Genomic DNA, 6,000 nt, shown 5'->3' on the forward strand with positions numbered 1-6,000 from the left:
GTACTTACCTGAATAGGCTAGGTCTGTTTTATGGGAAATTCGCAACACAGAAAGCAAAATAACAGACAGTCTTTGAAGGTCAGATGAACAAGAGCTAAAACACCTCTAAGCGGTCTCTAATCTTGCCCTTCCCCCACTGCTCTTCCTCCTCAATGCCTCTCTCAAAGGAGAACACCACCCCCACTCGAATGCCCCCATGCCCATCTACACCAGCTGAAATCCTACCCATCCTTCAAGGTCCCACTTAAATGCCACAGCTTCCAAGGATTTCCCCCCAGTGCTCCCAATTTAGAATTATTCCCTCGCCTCTTCACTTCTCTATTTTGCACCTCTACTTCAACATTTTATTATATAATGCATTACATTACCATTACCTACATTCATTTCTTTCCCCACCTTCCCCCAAGAAAATCTTAGGCGCAGTGGGCTAGGGAGGAAAGGAATTAACATTTGTTAAACACCTTTGGTGCCCTGCCAGGTGCTAGGCATTTTGCACACATTATCTCATTTAATCCGTTTGACAACCACCTCGGGAGGCAAGCAGGTGGTCTTAGTTATTCCCATTTTACTGACAGAGAAGCATTCTGTTGAGTGCAATAGCTTATCCAACGTCACACTACCAGCCAACTCCAGTGTATACGGAGCAGCTGGTTACCCTGGCTTCAAAGAGCTCTTTCGAAACACCACGATAAGCTGCAGTCTTGTTCACTTTATGTCCTCCACCCTGCCTAACAGATAGCAGCTATTCCATAAATACTTGCTGAATTGAATATTCCTTCGGACTCACTACCACCCTTTTAACAACACCATCACGCCCCACCCCTAACCGGTTAGCTTTACTGTTCCTTTACAGCGGACTTTACACACATCTCCAAGACAAACGCTGGAGACACCACCAACCGTTACCGGGAGGCACAGGGAAGAACCGTTCGGTTCTCTCAGATTTCCCCCGAAGGCTCTTCCCACACAATATACGAGAGCCACACAGTCACATTTGATGCAACGCTTACACCCTTGCCCAAAGCTCTTATTTCATCCTAAGCCACGTCTTCGTGCCTACAAGCAATGACTTATGCGGTTTCCAGCTCACACAGTGGGGACACCCTAAGATGCTGTCTGAATAAGAAACCACATCTCTCAAAACGTCTTAAAACGAAGGCACCCTGATATTACTTCACTGCCTTCCGTCTCCTCTTCCCCGCCGCCCCCCACCATGAGCTGCAGTTTGGATTTCCGGCGGGAATGCACACACACACACAGATGAGATGGGCTCACAAGCCATGGAGCAATTACTTAGCTTGCTTAATTAGAAAGAAAACACGGAAGGTGCCCCGCCTTTCTCAATCTCTGCACTGAACTCATTTACGAAAGATGCGGGGCACCGAAACCCGAGGAACCCCAGACACCGAATCACTGGTTTCTGCGGCTAATCCGGGGAAGGAAGAGTCCTTGCCTCCCCGCGGTCCCGGGCCACCAGCCCCCGGAGCCGGGTCGGAGAAGCACAACCGCACCCTCCCCAGGCGGCCTTGCATCTCATTGTCTCCCTCCGTCGCGGCCCCCGGGGGCGCAGGGTGCAGCCCGGGCCCCGCCGACCCCCACCCACCGGTCAGGCGAGGTCCCACCAGCCCCGGCCCCGACCCCACCCCAGGCTCGGCCGCCCGCACCGCGTCCGGATGGCGGGGCCGGGAGCCGGGAAAATGGAGGCGGGAGCGACGGCTGCGCTTCCCAGCCCTGCGCCCCGCCAGCTCCCTCGGCCGGCCCCGAGGGCGAGGCTGAGCACTCACCGCGGCAACGGCTCGGTCCTCCGGCGGGCACGGCTCCGGATCGGCCCCGGGCTGGGCAGCTGCTGCCGCCTCCTCCTTCTCAGGCGCGGCGCTCCTTCCCTGGAGACGCCGCGAGCGCCCGCAGCTCCCGCGCCGCGCGCTCCGTGACTGACTGACTGACCGACCGGCCGGGCGGCGGCGGCGGGGGCGAGGCGGCGCGCGCGGCGGGCGGGGCGGCCGCAGCGGGCAGCGGCGGCGGAGCCGAGTGCGGCCGCGTCCGGCAGAGACGCAGAAGGCGGGGCTGAGGGCCGGGCGGCCGACGGGCGGACAGACTCGCGCCCGGCCGCTCGCTCCCCGCCACCCCCCGCCCGTCGCCAGCCGCTCACTTCCGGCGAAGGCAGCCGAGCCCGCCCCCCGGGCGCCCGGTGCTAGCGCCCCCTGCCCGCGCCCCCTGGCCCGCCTCCCTCCGCACAGCCCCAGGCGCCCGACCGCACCCAGCCCCGGCCGCCGGCGCTCCGCCTGTCCTCCGCGTGTCCCTGGGAACCGCCTCCAGGAACCAGTGAATCAGAGAATGAATGAGTGAAGGAGGAAAATTCCGGGGCTGTGCCACCAAGGCTCTCTTTTCCTTGGAAGCAGGCCCAGCGGCCTCTGTCCGAGGGCCCTGGGACACCGAAGCCTTGACCACGTCTGTCAGGGACCTGCTGGAGTATTCCGAGACCCCAGCAACCCATCAGACGGGGCTTAGGCACTTAAAGGACCGCAGTCGTTGCAGTCTGTGAGGCCTTTTTTTTTTTTTTTTTTTTTTTTAGGAAATCACATTTTGGCCAACAGTTCTCTGTAGTTTCATGCACTATGTTAGGAAGCTTTTAGAAATTGGACATTTCAGTTATTCTCGATTATTTTTCAACTTTGCAGTTTGCTTACTTTGTGTTCTTAATTTCTGACACACACACACCCATACCTTATTGAAAAGGTTTGGGAGTAAGGTAGTGGCATCTTTATCACCAAGCTCTAAGTTACTCGGATACTGCTTATTTCGATGTAGGCTTGACTTAGACTTTAAAATTTTGTTGTGTCTTTATTTTGACCTTCTGATTAAAAGAAGGACAAAATAGAATTAAATCATTTTCGCCTGGCTACGTGCAAAGCAGATTTGTTGACATCATTAAAACAATTAACAAATCGGAAGTGTGACCTGGAATTAGTTGCAATGAACATTTCTTTTTCATGTCTTCCCATATGCTTGCTAAGTAAGAGTATCTGTATCTTGAATTTTCACAAAGAATTGACTGTACATTTCTGAGATCCTGGCTCCCTTTGTAAGAACCAGTGTTCATTTCTCTGTCCAGGGGCCAAATCCTGGTTTGGCTAATTACATTCCTTCTTTCAGATATTCTTGAGGACTTTGAAGTGGTTTGGTCTCTTGCACAATCTGTTTCAAACTGGTACACAATCTGTTTCAAACTGGTATTTAGAAGTATACAATACAGTTACTAGTTGCATTTCACACGAGATATCTGTACTTTAGTAACAAAACTGCAATTTTGTATTTGAAATCTCAGTTCAGTTTAATCTCTCAGTAGTGTCCAACTCTTTGTGATCCCATGAACCATCCCAGCTCGCCAGGCCTCCCTGTCCATCACCAACTCCCGGAGTCTACCCAAACCCATGTCCATCAAGTCGATGATGCCATCCAACCATCTCATCCTCTGTAGTCCCCTTCTCCTGCCCCCAATCCCTCCCAGCATCAAGGTCTTTTCCAATGAGTCAGCTCTTCCCATCGGGTGGCCAAAGTATTGGAGTTTCCGATTCAACATCAATCCTTTCAATGAACACCCAGGACTGATCTCCTTTAGGATGGACTGGTTGGATCTCCTTGCAGTCCAAGGGACTCTCGAGTCTTCCCCAACACCACAGTTCAAAAACATCAATTCTTCAGCGCTCAGCTTTCTTTTTAGTCCGGCTCTCACATCCATACATGACCACTGGAAAAACCATAGCCTTGACTAGACTAGCCAGACCTTTGTTGGCAAAGTAATGTCTCTGCTTTTTAATATGCCATCTAAGTTGGTTATAACTTTCCTTCCAAAGAGTAAGCATCTTTTAATTTCATGGCTGCAATCACCATTTGCAGTGATTTTGGAGCCCAGAAAAATAAAGTCAGCCACTGCTTCCACTGTTTCCCCATCTATTTGACGTGAAGTGATGGGACCAGATGCCATGATCTTCGTTTTCTGAATGTTGAGCTTTAAGCCAACTTTTTCACTCTCCTCTTTCACTTTCATCAAGAGGCTTTTTAGTTCTTCTTCACTTTCTGCCATAAGGGTGGTGTCATCTGCATATCTGAGGTTATTGATATTTCTCCTGGCAATCTTGATTCCAGCTTGTGCTACCTCATACCCCTCATGCCCAGTGTTTCTCATGATGTACCTGCATGTAAGTTAAATAAGCAGGGTGACAATATACAGCCTTGACGTACTCCTTTTCCTATTTGAAACCAGTCTGTTGTTCCATGTCTAGTTCTAACTGTTGCTTCCTGACCTGCATGTAGGTTTCTCAAGAGGCAGATCAGGTAGTCTGGTATGCCAATCTCTTTCAGAATTTTCCACAGTTTATTGTGATGCATACAGTCAAAGGCTTTGGCATAGTCAATAAAGCAGAAATAGATGTTTTTCTGGAATTCTCTTGCTTTTCGATGATCTCTAGAAGGTACTTTAATATTCTTGTATAGAAGGATAGTATCTCATAAATGAGGATGCTGCTGCTGACCAGTTCTTATAGCCTTCTGTTACTTGTGGAATTCATCATTCATTACCTCTAATCATAATTATTTCAATAAGTTATGGTCTTTCCTAATAAATGTAATGCAATCGTTTATTCTTCCTTATATCTTCGATAATGTCTAGTATAGTACCTTGCATAACAAGTATTTTAAAATATTAATAAATGCTTTAAACATTTTGATAAGTGATAATTCACACAAATCTGTCTCTAGCTTCTTACCTCATACCCCTCATGACTAGGTTTCTTGGGATTATGCACACCTGAGTGGAAAACCTAATAACACCATATTCTCATCAAATGCTAATTATGAGGCTGTATGATAACTATACAGGGAAGATATTCTCTTCATCAAAACCTTTAAAAAATAGACCATTGATTGTTTTTAGACAGCCCCTAGCTCTCTCTTCTCCCAGTGCTTAGGTTGATCAAATCTAATTAGAAAACAGTCACTTTCAGCTGTTGAGAAAAGTAAACAGGTTTTCATTGGTTCCTTTGAACCATAAAATCATTCATTCAACAAGAGTTTTACTGAGCTTTAACTAAGACCTTGGAATATAAAGGCAAGATGGTTCTAGCCCTCAAAAAGCACATGTTCATATACATTACCACATGTAAAATAAATAGCTAGTGGGAAGTTGCCGTATAGCGCAGGAGCTCAATAGTGTGCTGGGACAACCTAGAAGGATGGGTGGGAGGTTCAAGAGAAGAGAGGTATACTTATGGCTCATTCACGTTGTTGAATGGTGGAAACTAACACAACATTGTAAAGCAATTATCCTCCAAATTAAAAAAAAAAAAAAAAGGCACGTGGTCTAGTGAATAAAGTTGGCAAAGAAATCACAATTGGAACACTGTATGGAGTCTATTCCCAGGTCAGGAAAGCCTCCCAGGGGAGGGGATTTTGAATGTTCACGGACCAGAGAGGAACTGGCCAGGTGAAGGAGGAAACAGGCATTCCAGACAAGGGCAGGGATAGAGGCATCGAAGAGCACAATGCCTTGGAGGTTCTACAGGTTGTTTCATGTTGTCGGGACAGGTACAGGGAAGGGTCAAAGAGGTGAATGGAAAAGGCAGGAGGATCTCATCAGCAAAGGGGCTCATGTGCTAAACTAAGGAGTTTGAACCTGATACTTTGGGAAATATAATAATAAATAATACCAAAAATCTTTGGAGTATTTTAATTAATAAATTGGAGAAGGAAATGGTAACCCACTCCAATATTCTTGCCTGGAGAATTCCATGGACAGAGGAGCCTGGTGGGCTATAGTCCATGGAGTCACAAGGAATCGGACATGACCAACATGCCCACACACAATTAATAAGTAAAAATAAAATATTTGGAATATTTTAAGTGTCAGAACAACCGGGTTTGTGTTTTGAAGACCAATGAATCCAGACTAGGGGCACGAGTATGCTAGGAGGGGATGGCAACATCCCAGAAAAGCTATGTTGT

At 48.0% G+C, this 6,000-nt stretch overlaps 1 protein-coding gene across 5 annotated transcripts in view; it reads right to left on the minus strand.

The window, feature by feature from the left end:
- The window catches only part of RAPH1 (Ras association (RalGDS/AF-6) and pleckstrin homology domains 1), a 100,863-nt gene extending 98,719 nt beyond the window's left edge, over positions 1–2,144 (minus strand). For all 5 annotated transcript variants that reach the window (XM_069578066.1, XM_069578065.1, XM_069578064.1 and 2 more), the window contains exon 1: positions 1,785–2,144. The gene's annotated coding sequence lies outside the window, so the exon portion shown is untranslated. The remainder of the gene's footprint in view (positions 1–1,784) is intronic.
- Positions 2,145–6,000: the final 3,856 nt, after the last annotated feature.

This window comes from Ovis canadensis, chromosome 2 (genome assembly GCF_042477335.2).
Source record: "Ovis canadensis isolate MfBH-ARS-UI-01 breed Bighorn chromosome 2, ARS-UI_OviCan_v2, whole genome shotgun sequence".
Classification (NCBI taxonomy): Eukaryota; Metazoa; Chordata; class Mammalia; order Artiodactyla; family Bovidae; genus Ovis; species Ovis canadensis.